Below are 14,750 nucleotides of genomic sequence, written 5' to 3'. Positions count from 1 at the left end.
TTTAGGAATTTTTTTTTTCTTCTACACTCTTCAAGAACACATGCAAATAAAACATGTAGAAGTGTGACAGCATCAGAATGAAGAAATGCAAGAGTTGAGGGGCTTAACAGGCAGCTGGGAGAGCAGGGCTCACCGGTCACCACTGCAGGAACCTGCAGAAGTCACCCACAGCCAGGACAGAAGTGTCTGAAGTGAGAGATCTGTTGAAAGTATAGAATTAAAGATACCATTTCACACAAATACACTGCAACTGAAACAAAGTCATATAGGCAAAACTTCTAACTTTTTGGGGGCTTTGCAAATCCTTGAAAGTTATTTTGACATTTCTTTGTGTACGTATAATACCTTAACAGGAGGAAAAAAACCTCTTAATTCATGCAGAACAAGTAGGTAGATAATGTTCTTATCTATTCAGTAGGAATGTTTAGTGTCTTTTTTTTTCAAAAAAACATGCTCAGAACATCCTACAGAAAGGACCAATTAACCGCAGATTTGTGCATTTTTTCTGAGCAGCAGCATTAATAATTTGAAAACAGTGGTATGCACAGAGCTGAATTCATACTGATAATTGCTTCAGTGTAATTTATGTCAGTAGGTGCTACAGAAGGAGTATGGTATACTAGCAGATAACAGTAAATTAAAAATAGAATTTGCATAAAATTAATGTACCATTAAACTTAATATTGATAGAAGTACACTGAAGGTCAGTAGCAAGAACTAGAGCCCCACACCAATTTACTGGCACATGAAGAATCACCTGAAAACTGCAGTATGAAAGTTCCAGAGCAAAGACAAACAAGAGGTTACTGAGAGTGACCAGAAGTCCAGCTCAGCCCTGGTGTAATGTCATTAACTTCAGGGAAATCACATCAGGCTCCACCAGAGACCCTGCATTTGGCCCCAGCTCTGCGGAATGCACACAGAATAAACACAGAAGTTGCTAACTCCTGTGAGCTGGGGCAAATTGCTTTGATCTTGCTGAGCTATCACAGAAGTCACTGCTATTTGGATCTGGGAGCATTAGAAATTGATAAAAACCAATTTAAGATAAAGAATATTTATTCATTAACCTAAAATGCAACCACATAATTCTAAATCATTATATAGTTATTCCTGTTTTTCCATTGCTGCACTTGAAAAAAATAATATGCAAGTGTATTGAAATACCCTTTGAAAAGCACATATTTATTTTTAACCCCCATGGCCCATCCACACTTGTAAGCATCCACACCTGGCCCCTTAGCCCCATGTTGGGCTCATGCCCCAGCCCAGCTGCACCCTCAGTACAAGGCAGCACAGGGCTGTTTCTCATCCCACCAACAAGCAAAGCTTCTTTCCCTGCACAAGATCGTTTGTTCTCAGCTCACAGAAACCTTCCTGCATCAGGTCTTCCTGCCAGATCTCCTTCCCAGATCATTCCTGGGTCACAAGCTGAGCAGTTACAATGCTAATTTCCCCTTTGATTGTGCAAAATACAAAAATAACTGAGAAAGTAGGAAGGCGTTATAAAACGTGTGGATTTAGTTTCAAACTATCCTTCTTCTGAAAAGGGACAGTATAACTATGTATGAAGTTATAGCTTTATGTATAAAAGTGTAGACTTTGAGTTTAATTTCACCATTTCTTATTTCTAATGGTAGCTTTTATAATAAGAAACAATTCCAGCAGTTCCCAGAATAAAATTTCCTCATAAAGTGTAGTGACAAATATATGAATTTTTTACCCCGTTCTTCCAAAACGTTTGAGAAGCAAGTGAAAAAAACAGCAGACAGCTAAATAAACCACATCATTACGTGGGACAGTTTAAGCATGCATTCTGCTAAGTAGTACTGAGTGTCAGGTGTGGAAAGCCAAGCTGCAGGACATTGCAACTGGTTAGATTATAAGAAATCCTACACTATCAATCAGGTAAATAAGAAACATTTTGTTCCAAAATCATAGCTATAATATCAACCACAATACGTTAGTTCCATTCGGGGAACAATTTCTAGGAAACTTGTGTCATTTTCTAGCTAGCCAAGTTTGCACTTGGGAATTCCCTGGCACAGAGCCTTCCATACCATTGCGAAATACCACCTTGCTGAACTCTGAGAACTTCTCATTTTCTGCATTGTTGAGAAGGAAATGCGAACAGAGGCAATGGCATCCAATTGTTCATTACATGCAATGACTACAGAGACTGATACTTCAGATTACAGATCCTAATGATGGAGGGTTGGGTTTTTATTTTTTAAAATTATTTTTAATACCTTAGTTTTGTTATATCCTCACAGGTAACCCCACAGGTTTACCTCCACGAAGGGTGACAGCCTCTGCCCACTGCTGCTTGGCCAGTGATGTTCCCACTGTCATTCAGAACATCAGCAGCCTGCGTTGTGAAATCCCTTCTGGAGCATGGAGCAAGCCAGCTTCTTGCTGTGAAATGTTTGCTGTTGCTCGTAAATATTGTAAGGGATAGATCTCAACGTGAAAAATATTTCAGAGATCAATTAGCGTAGTTATCATAGAAGCTATGCATTTGACATCCACATGGATGTCTTGGACTTGAACTACCAGAGACAAATCAGACCACGTAGAGCAGAAAGTCATTAGAAACAAGAAACTGGGTGAAAGCTTCCGAGCACTGTGGAGTGTATTTAATAGGCAGCACCAAAATGTCAAAACAAATGAAAATGAAGCATTTAAGCAATGCAATCCTTTTCGATGAGGCGTGATGACAGCTCACTAGGACAGAGAATCGCAGCGCTGGAACATCGGCAATTTTAAAGAAATCACTGGCATGCTGTGTTTGGTTTACTGTCTCCCACCTTGCATTTTACAAACTGCATCAAAGCACGCAGTATAACAGCTCCAATTTCTTTCACAGCAGCTACACCATGTGAGAAAAATTGACAGATTAAATGGAATGTAGCTGCCAAAGCAACTGCGAACTGTGGCTGCCCACGAGAAGAAAATGATGTTCCTGAACATCACGTTAAGAAGCGCTTTTGTGATCAAATGCAACAAGAGTCCATTTCATTACAGTACTCTCGGAAAAAAGAAAGGAAGTCTTCCTTCACCCCCCTCCGTAGACATAAAACATCGCTGCAGCTCATGTAACCTCCGGTCTGCTCATCTGAAGAGGCTGTTGAGTAGAAGTGCCGCAAGAAATGCATGTACTGAATTATTTTATTTATTTTTTTTGGCCATGCGTGCTTTTATTTAGATGATTTCTCAGATCTGTCCTGTTTCAAGTAGGCAAAAATATCTGGTCCTAACAGAAATTGATGATGTTGTGCTAAATGAAGTCCCACTGCTCCAGTGAAGAGATGAGCGCTAATCTAGTCCAAACACTGGAAGTTCACTACTTTATCAACGCTGACATGCACATCCTTAAGTGCCAGTGACACAGGCATACATGCGTTATTTATCTTGCTCTGCATTCATAAGTGGACAAATTGGTATCTCAAGCATTTTAAACTCCTGCTGTCTCCTCAGAGCGTTACGGGCTCAGCAGAGGGGGCCACTGCAGCTCCAGAGGCTGTGCAATGTGTGGTTATTTGGACTGGATACACAAGACATGAAAAGGTGGAAGACGCCTTACAACATTGCAATATGGTAATAGCAGATGATGCCCCAAACCAGGGCACTGTCCTGCGTTATAATGAAGATTTCATTAAGAGGCTCATAGTTCCATTTAGCAAGTGTGATAAAACTTGCAATGACCTTTTTCTAGGCTACGCGTATCTGCATTCCTGTGAGTGCAATTTCCTCAGCACTTACTTAAAAAACAAGCAATACAAAAAATATTGGTCTTTTGGGGGCTCTGACAAAGGTGGGCAAGGGGAAGCTTTAATTCTCCCGAGGGGTAAGAACCCAGCTACCACACACGGCCTCATCTACCTGTCAGAGCTGGTAGACAAGCTTGGCTGGGCAGCCCAATATAGCTTGGTATCCCAGTCTCAACAAGGAGGAAGAACAGGGTATTGTAACGAACCATCTGCAGTGTAAAACTTCAAACTGAGCTCAAGTACAGTCTTTTAAACTTACAGGTTTCAAAGATTTTTTTTTTTTTTTTTTTTTTTTTAATAAAGCGCCAGAGTCAACTAGTCCCTATGGGAAACAGTCCAAATCCCCTGGGTGTCACTTCGCTGATTTTTATTGACTGCAGGCAGGAGTGAAACCACCCAAATGCCAGCCACCCAATCCAGCAACTAACATCCCTACAGAAAGGCAAAACACAGGTCAGCTTCTGTAAATCTTTGTGCACAGAAAGGCAGTTGTTGTAATACAACCATATTCTTAATTTAAATATATGTTAGGTGCCTGAACAGAAATGAGGCACTTGCTAACCACAGTCTATGACTAGTTCCAATACAGGCATGCTATTACGCTACACCTGTCAAGAAAAGTACCAGCTGAAGCATGGCTTCATGTTGATGAAGTCTTTTTTTTTTTTTTTGCCTTGATAAAGAAAGGATGTGCAAGGTTCTTTCCCCACTTCTATGACAGTAGTGTGCATAGATCGTCTGCAGAGCAAATGTTCTCCTCCCTCTGTATTTCTCCATAAGTTCCATACACGTGCCAGAGGATCTGAATTTCAAATTGAAATGTAAACATTCATCCAGCAACTAATTCTCAAGGTCCTCTGTCTTGCCAGGATTTTGCAAATTATTTCTAACTAATGAGTTTTTTCCATTGTAAATAAGAGATAATTGGCCAGGTCATTAAACAAAACAGCATGAAAAGGTTAACTAACATTAAAAATGCACAGCAACTAGTAGAATGCTGAAATACTTGAATTATACATTAATACAGCAAGCTAGTCAGTACAAACTCAACACTGAAAAAAATATTAAGCAACTGATTTTAGATGACAAGAGCAAGGGTATTTCAAATCAAAACAGACAATTCATTATTAACACAACCCTCTATAGCTATGTCCTTTGAGTTACAACACAGTACGCTGAGGACAGCATGAAAGCTAGAAACTCCTCGCTTTCATCAGTTCCAGTCAGGGTTTAATGTTGTTTTAATGGAAGCTTCTTGTTTTGACACTTGGAAGTCAGTATTTTCTGCTTTGAATTCCTGCCATGTCACTGCTTTCATTCTTATTTTGGCCTCTGCACTCTTTAAGTGCAAACCCCACTGTCAGAAGATGCCTACCTTGTCATGGTCCTATAACCCCAAGGGCAGGAAGACAATTCAGCAGCTACATTTGTTTTGATGGTGTTCTGAAATCCTTTGGAAGACAGTAACAGTTACACAAGGTCTTTATAGGCATCACGAGCTCAGCCTGATAACACCTTATTTCTCATTTATCCATAACCAAAATGATTTACAAAGAGGAGGTACGTTACATCAAGTGAAGTCAGTTGTAAAGCATTCACATAGGAACAATTAATTGACTACAGTATAACTGAAAACCTCATTAAATAAATACTGGAATCTGTCCTAGTCATCTCTTCCTGATGCTTTTTGCTAACAAATGTCTGGAAGATGAACCAGCCTGTCCCGTGCTAACAAACAGCTGGAATAACACTTACAGAACTTCACTTCTGTATGGTTCTGATGCAAGCTGGGTGGTAGGACTTCCACTACCACAAAGTTTGGGAAATAGCCGTGGCTTGACAAATGAACCTCCTCTAACACCACAGTCCAGCAGTAGTTTCACAGAACTTGTATCGACCAAAACCAAAGCAAGCCTTCACAACCCCCCTCAAAAACAAATCAGTCACTTCTCACAGCTTACCATGCTGGAATTAGACATGGGCATTTGGTTCAGAGTCAGGATAACTTTTTTAAAATCTCTAGAGCAATCTTATTTAAAGACTGCCATATGCATAGAAATAAAGCAAACTTCATTTGCACAGGCTCTTCTTCATTTTCTCTTTGAGTAAGTACTGGAATAGGTAAACACACTGAAGATACACCATCGTTCCTGAGACAGGTGAACCAATAAACATTAATACCAGTATCAGCAGAAAAACAGAAGGAATGGAAAATGTTAGGTAAGTCTTGCCAGTCATTACTCTGAAAAATAAAACAAAAGTAAGAGTATGACAAGAAAATTCAGTTGGTGCTTGGTTTTGTGGGCAAAGCAGTAAGCAGGCAATCAATGTGCACTCTTTCTCTGAGATAAATGTCCACACAAAAGGTTTTTAAACCAAAGAGGACATTACTCACAGCAATATTGAATGATGGACATTTTACATTATGTCAGAAACAAAGGGTATTTCTTTGCTGAACTAGTCTACTGAGAAGCATAAGAGCTTAAAAACATATGCTCATGACAGTACAACTACTCCAAAAAGTAGCATAAAAGACACCAGGATAAAACACATTTTGGGCTAAGAAGGATGTCTCTCAATGTTTCAGAGTGCAGACTTTATTCAAAGGTGAACTCTACCCAAACCCTCCCGAGCAGTGCTCTGCTAGCGAGCACCGAGACACCATGAGACATTTTATAGGTCAGCCCACACAACAAGCCTGGTTACACCAGCTCATTACTTTCCTAACTGCTATGGTCACTCATGCAAAATATAAATTATGCTGTAATCTGAAGCAATAAGAAGTGATTTGCACCCCTTGTCCCGTCTTCCATATCAATTAAACACTAGATAGTTATGAAACTATTTCATATAATAGACTATATGCAATAGTCCCAAGTAACAACAAAATATCAGGGTGGATCCTCAGACATCTTCCTCGTTGAGAAGGAAGATGGAAGATGCATAGCCACCAGCATTGCCCTTCGGTGTCTTATTTCTGATCCATGGGTACACACATAGCAGACAAGGAGGCATTTGTCTGGACCTGAGCAGCTCAATATTCTCAAAGGACTACTCCAAGCTAACAGATCAATGTTGCCATTTCTTGATTACATGCAATCCAACTCCACAGACAAGTGGCAAAAAAGGAAGATGGGGGTATTTTTGTTCAAGACCTGCCTCTCACATCCTTCTGCCTGCTCCATTGCCCTCACCACAGTTATACTTTCACAAACATGTGGAAGTCAATGGAGCTTGCTGCTCCTTGTACTGCCCAGCTCCCTGTAAAGGTAACTGCTCTGCCTTGGGGTCTGGTTCATTTCTGCAGCACACAACTAGTAACAGATTTTATGCTAACAATCCCTTTGTGTTCCCACTCAACATGTTTTGGCCCCACATCAAGCATTCACTTCACCCAGTTTCAACCCTATGTCTTTTGAGATGTTGGAAGTTAATCTGATGCTTCAACATTGAGCCTGATGCTGCTTGTAGCTTTCATTCATAACGAGCAAGAGGAGGATTCGCCACCTAAATCTGACTTGCTGCCATCAGAGAGCACATTTATAACACAGCCAAGCTGCTGCTCTCAGCTACACAGAGATCCTCAGCCTTCAGACTCACAGAAGGTGTTTTGCCCACAAGGCTAGTGGGACATGGGACTAAGATATCAATCCATAAATAGTTAAATCAATGCATCTCCATCCAGAAAGATGTCGCACCAATTTTAACTTCAACACCGGCTCCAGATTAGGTACTATAAAATCAGGAAGTGTTTGTCTGAAGTTAATGAGGTCATTGTACTTCATTAACTAAGAAAAAATAATTGGGTTCACAAGAAAAACAATGTTTTGTTAAATTCATCTCTTCCTTTCTCATACTCACATTGAAAAATACACTCAAATAAGACAGTGAATGTTTTCAGCAGCAGCCAAAAGCCTGCAGGACATATAAAGAAACATTATAAGCTCAGCGTGGCACAGGAAGCATGGAGAAGGGAAGAAGGATTATTAATAGGAGAGGATAAACTTTAATAAAAGCATCTTCTGAAACCAAAGAGTGAACAAGAAAAATTTAACCTAGGAAAGTGTTTTGGTGCATCCACTGCAAATTGTCTGACATATGTACTTTATTTTACTGTTACAGGTAAGGTCTCTTCTTTAAGAAACTAAACCTCTGGAATCAGATTTTTCACACTTTTTTTGAAAGTTTGTATTTAATTTGAGGTTGGTATCGCAATAGATGGAAGAATAGAAGGAAAAGTTAGCATATGTTTAGGAGAGCTCCTGCATTTGCGAGTTTTGTGGAACCGGGACAATTACAACTTAGTCCAGTGTTCTCCAAGCTCTCCATCTTGCAGCACGGGAAGGTATTTTTGTACGATCCTCTAAATGGCTTGCCTTCTCAAGGCAGATAATCAAATTTCTATGGAATCAAAAAGAATAAAACATAGGTGAAGCTGTTAAAAACAGCCATCAACAAAAAGGTCAGGACCTCTGGCAAGGAAAGAAAAAAATTACTCCTGCAGTCTTCAAACAGATTTATTCTTGATATAAAGCAGGACCATTTACAGCTCAGCAAAATTTTAAAACTGGTAGTAAAGCACATTACAAGCTTTCTTAATTCAATTTTCTCTGGCATTTATTGTGGTTAATAAAATACCTAAATGTCATCTAGATTTATAAAAATGTATTTATAGGTTAATAAATGCATAAACTGGATTATTCACAAAGCCAGCTTACAGAAAGCCTAATATCCCAAATTGATACAGATTTTGGTTTTGTTCCCTGTCAGGAAGGTAATTAGTGTTTATTTACAAAGTTTTTACTTTTATAGCCCTATAAAAAATCATCTGCTGTCTTCCTCCGCTCTCAGAGGTCAAATTCAGCTTCACAGGGTCTTCCTTACTTTTAACTCTGAACTTTTATTCACTTAGAAAAAAAAAGACTAAAAGCTCAACAAAATATGCTTTGTAGCTGATCATTTCTAAAATACAACCTTTCTAGTCAACATAAAATAAAGGGGCCCTCTGACAGTTAAAACAGAGGAGCAATGACCCTGTCCTGTTTGCAGATGATGTTAATAAAATTAAGTCAGAGAAATGACGATGGATCCAGATTTTAGGGCTGACTAAACTATGTGATTTGGTTTTTCAACAAATAAGGGTCACCACCTAACATGAGAATGTACAAATATTTTTTTGAACCTTCTCCCTTGCAGTAGAAACAGCCCCTTTTAATGGTGCTGGCTTCTCTGGAAGACTCTGGCAAAATACTGAACACAGCGCAAGGGCTTGCCTTGTCTGCAGTGGCAGTAAATGGCTGCTTATGGGGGGAAGGGGCCTTCCTTCTGAGCTTAAGAAACACACTCTTAGGAAAAAAAAACTATAAAGCTGTTGGAACAAAACTAGCACTATTGACAGGAAGGAAAGCAATCTTTGCATACACGTTACTGTAAACTGTTGTCAGCAAACAGGGTTTGAGTGAGAGGCACAAAAACTACTTACTAGCTTGTTATAGTTCTGTCAAGCTCAATAAGCTTTGGGTAGTTCAGTCTGTGTATGTATGTACAGAAATGCATATTTTTGTGTGTATGATCTTAAATGGAAATGAAAACAAACATACCAGATTACTAAGGAAAAATCCACCAGAAGACTATGTATTCTAGGTATGTAGAGCAAATACCCAAAGTCCACATGCACCGTACTCATCCCCCAAAGAGCATTCTGCCTTTTTCTGCCTATTTTCCAGCTCTGTGAACCTCCTTGCAAGCTGTTAGGCAGTTGTGCTCACAGCAGCAGGCACCTTGGGCAGCCCCATAGCCACCTCTGCCCTGCCCGGCCACAGGATCCTCATGGCCAGAGCCATCACACCTCAGACCAGCCCTCCCCAGAAGATCTGCCCAAACCAGGGCAGATTTTCTTCTTCCTCATCCAGCATAATTGTTCAGCCTTCCCGTTTCTGTTTTCAGGTATCTGTCTTACCCAGAGTCAGAACTTCCTTCAAATAAGCATTAATATTCTTTAATATCCGTGCTAATGATGATGATTGGGAATGGTCTGTTTTTAACAAGTACTTGAACATTTAGCGTAACCAAAGCTTTTATATGTAATTAGTGCTCTGAGCTGAGTTCTGGTACAATACCATTTATATCCAAATTATTTTTAATGAACATTTGGATGCACCAGACTAAAGGACTACGGATTTAAAAGAAATATTAATATTTTATTTTAAAACCCATCTAAAATACATTGCTGTAACTAATAAAAACAAAAAAATAAAGTAATTGCTAAGATAATTGGCTAAAAAGATCATTTTGTAACTTATGAAGCATTGCACGAAGTTTCTTGCTGGTTAGTGCAAAATCGTAGAATTGATTTATGTACACAGAGATGTACTTTCAGGAAAAGAACAGAGACCAAGGATGCATATATACAAATAGCACTGCTAAATAAACACATTGCTAACTTATGGGTGCTCTGCCGAGCCTTTTAAGCACTGAAGCATTCTGAAGGCACTCATCCTAAGAGGTATTTCATGCAGCGCAGAAGCAGTGAGCTTCCCAGAAAGCTTTTACATACAGGTCATCTCTTTATCACAAATGCTTCCTGAGCCCTCCCAAATACAGTAAATTATAAAATTCTTGGAAATATAGTTCTTGTTCCAGAAGCTGCCATTTTTTAAATGAACACTTCTGTATTATAGAAACAGAAGTAAAGAGCAGTGCTGGTTTTTAAATGCTTTGCATTTCCCTTGAAACCTATCAGTGAATTACACAGACATTTCCAGGCATCAATGTTAAAAGACATTAGCAAAGGAACATTTCAGCTCCTTAATGCCACAACTTGCAGCAGACACTGAGCTCTCCAATGCCAAAGTAAAACTCAAAAAGGCCAAAAGACCAATTTTAACACTAAAACCAAATCGAACAGTAACATGAGGCCTGTTAGAAAATTTTCTTGTTACAGAAAATTTAGTCCATTAACACAGTCCAAAATTATCAGTCAAGGGAAATGTTCACAATTCCGTGGAGCCCAGCACCATTTCCTAATAGAAAAAACACCTCATATAAAAATTTAAACAATGCAAAAAGTTGGAGTAAGGGTCTTCCAATATTTATGAAATTCTGGCTATTTTTTTCCAGAGGATTTAGTATTCATTCAACATGTAATTACGTTTTCTTAATTCATAATTATAATTCTCTAGGTTTAAATATTGAAGTGTTAGATTTTGGCTTCTTATAAAACAAAGGGTTTATGTGTATTTTGAATACTTGTAAAGTTGATGAACTTGTAAAGGCTAGAAGTGAAAAACGTCAAGAATTTTGAAAACAGAAGACTTACAATTGTTTTATACCCCTAATTGTAAAAATATGCAAAAATATACTTGTCTGCTATAATTTACACCTTTCCTGTTATTGCATTATAAACAACACTTCTTAATTTGTCATCCTATTAAGTACCTAAACAAAGGCATATGGTACAAATAACAATGCCTTTTCATCGACTTCACTGGGGTTTGGAATGATCCCAAGGTGACTTGTTTTCAGCAATTCTAAGCAATTTTAACGAATGCATCATTATTGAATGAAGATTTAACCAAATGGCACAAATGTTTTACTGGGAGAAGACAAAAAAAGATACCAGCTACTCAAATGTGGATTTTTGCAATCAAGTCTTTAAGTCTTTGCAATCAAGTCAATCATGCTCTGAATGCTTCTAAATCCTCACAGAGTCAATAAACAATGAAATGTCAGTGTTCCGTATATTCTACCATCAGCTTTATTATGTGTTTTTCTTCATGTTTAGCCAATAGTCTGCCAAAACAAGTGCTCGTACTCAACTTCAGTAATCATTCCTTTGGAGAAAAGTTATTAACAGCTATTTATTAGCAGCATCCTATGTTATTGAGCTGAATAGCTCAGGTTCACATTCACTGACCTTTCATAGCATGACACAGTTCTTTAATGAATTTGTGTCAAGCTTGTTAAGGTCTGCCACCAATTCACAAAACAGGTATGATAAATGCAAAGCCTATTAAAATCCTACCACCCTCCAGTCCAGCAAGTCTCAGTCTTCCAGGATGACCCATGTCTTGCAATAAGCAGTTTCTGGCAGCTTACAAATCAGAGGATTGTTGTCTTACTGAGTTTCATCAGGTTAAGAATAGGTACTTCATGATTTTGATTTTCTACTACATACAGTCTTATAATCATGCAGCTCCATGATAAGGAGCTATTTCTCCCCCCATAGTTGACAGTAAACATGTTTTGTAGAATCTATTTTGTTTTATTATTGCATAAACATGTACAGGACCATAAAATGTGCCACTTCACTTAAAAACCTTCAAGATCCTGTACATCTCAGTGTCAAGGTTTCCCTTCCCAAGATAAGGCAGACAGCAGTTATGGACAACAACCATCATCATTACCACTCCTCCTGTCAAATAGCAGAGACTTTTTTTTGTAGAATTAGGCTATCAAGCTACCCAGCTATCAAGGATGAAAGCTTGGTTTGCTTGCCTAGTATAGGTATCCCTAGACAGCAGGTTTTTAATTTGGGTCCCCAGCCAGCACCCACCCTGCCCTAAGCACCAGTCATTGCTGAGCACCGAGCCTTCCATGTGCTGCATCAGAGCTGCTATTATCTGAGGATCCCTTTATTATTCAAGCATCCCTCTCCTCTTTTGTTCTGAGATTACCCTTTTGGTACTTTATGAGAGAGAAAAGATGCCAGAGGTGATGCAAGACCACAAGGTTGCCATACGCATCTGGGCAGCCTGCCTTGCCTGTATGGGAGCAGTCTCCCAAAACAACCCATGACATCAGACAAAGCTACAAGAGCCACATTTGGGAACAACTTGGTATTAGAAGTGACATTTCAAATGCAGTGTGATGGCTCACAGACTCCTTCACAATTAGAACTGAATAGTTAAGATTCGAGTTCCCTTCCTCTTTAATAATAAAGGACTTGCTATGAAAATCATGACACTATTTTGGTTCATCTAAAAACGTATGGAAAAAGCAAAAACCCAAACCCAAGGCTAGCTAAAAGGGCAGAAGGGGCAAGAGCCAGGCAGAGCATAGCTCCATCTTCACCCGGTGAGGCACAGCACTTCTGCTCTCAGTAACACCCACACCTCTGAGCCACAGCTGACAACCCCAGGGGTTGCTCCAGCCCTGAAACTTTGCAGGGGTTGTGAGCTGTGAAAAACAACTTTCTAGTTTCCCTGTTTTTCCCTATCTCCACTCCCAATCTCTAGCAAGAGCTTTCTGCCTCTTACTCAACCAGATGCAAAGGGTTCATGACATTAAATTTCTTAAAATAACTGATTTAGAGACAGCAAAAAATGATGCATTACAGATGTTTGCTCAGGTATAAGGATGTTGCACAGCATCACACAGGTGGTACGTGCACAGTGTGCAGCAAGCTTGGAGCTTTAGAGCAATAGCTAGTTACAATAAAGCCATACAGAGCAGCCTGTGTATGACTGAGAAAGTGTTCTCATTAGCTTTAAATATAATTTGTATCAATAACATTTGGCATCTTTACTCATGGTAAAGATGCCAATATTCACCCTTCTCTTGAGGAATACAACGTTTTAGTGATGACTTGAAGACAGTAAAGATGGGTAGATTCACTCCAGAAGAGTGCCCAGAAAATTCACAGATCTGTCAAGAAAAGTTACAATTTATTCAAAACCTTTTGATACCAAAAAAAAACCCACGAGATTCCACAAACTTTTCTCAGCAGTTACTGCCCTTTTAAGTGACAGTCATTCAAAAAACAGTCAAATAAACGTTCATTACAGCCTCCCTTTCTCAGTGAAACATTTTAGCTGCAGCCTGCAAACTGAATAAGGAGCAACTTCATCACTCTGCAAACCACACTTCTTTGGGATGGCTTTGAAGAGCACAGGAGAGTTGTCACATTATTAACTTATAACATGGCTTAGTCCCTTATTAGGGCACAGGGAACGATTATCAGCTGCATGTTTAATACAAGCCCAGTTTCTACGTGCTTTCTGAAGAGCAAAAAATACCTATGTTTCCTATGGCTTTATAAACAACTTTCAGAAGCAGAGCTCCTTTTTTTTGCCCTGTATGAGCACATTTCCCAAAACACCTGAGCAGGGGTGTGACTACCCCAGCTAACCTTGCATGATTCAAAGAGTTTGTATATCTGATAACAGAGTACAGCCCGTGCTTAAAAAAAAAAAAAACACAGAAAAAGTTTAATGTCTTCATTCAAAGTCCATTGGATCCAGTGGAAAAATACAGCCTCGTTCAAACATGGTGGTAAGTGCAATTTGCATTATTTTTAGGAAAGATTATCTTAGAGCAGAGATGCTGAAACACTTAACAACTCTGAAGTACCACTCGAGACCCAGTCACAAAAGCTTTATGCAGACAAAATTCTCATTACAATCAGCAGGGGTTTGCTTTCATAATGAATATTTGAGTCAACTGATTGGAGTGCTCAACTTCTGTGATGGTTGGTGCACAAGATATTCTTGACTGTATGATTTCTCTGTAATGCTCCATAATATACAGCTCTGATTTCTTAGAAACAAGCCATTTTGACAGGACTGAAAGGGGTGCAAATGGGTAAAGTTCTTTCTAAAGTAGACTGCTTAGATGTTTAGCATTACCTCTCAAAGTTCAAATTGTTCATACTTAAATGTCACAGTTCAAAGTTTCCATCAAGTGAATGATCCAACTATTGCAACTCTCTGAACAGCAGCTGGGCCTGAATTCTCACCCTCTCATGCAAATAAGCCCAGAAAAAGAAGTTCTTGTCCTATTAAAATCCAACTTAATTCACACAATGGTAAAGATATGAACTCTGCCATATACAGAGCAGCAAGAAAAGTTGAGTTACAGTCTGTAGTAACTAAATCCCATACTAAAAGTTCTTACAGATCACATCTCAATGATTTGTAACATCTGTCTACTGATTTTAAATGAACTAAGAACAAATTGCAACTGTCCAATAAAAGTGTTTCT

This window comes from Netta rufina (genome assembly GCF_964035555.1).
Source record: "Netta rufina genome assembly, chromosome: 10".
NCBI classification, from domain to species: Eukaryota; Metazoa; Chordata; class Aves; order Anseriformes; family Anatidae; genus Netta; species Netta rufina.
This window is presented reverse-complemented; position numbering follows the sequence as displayed.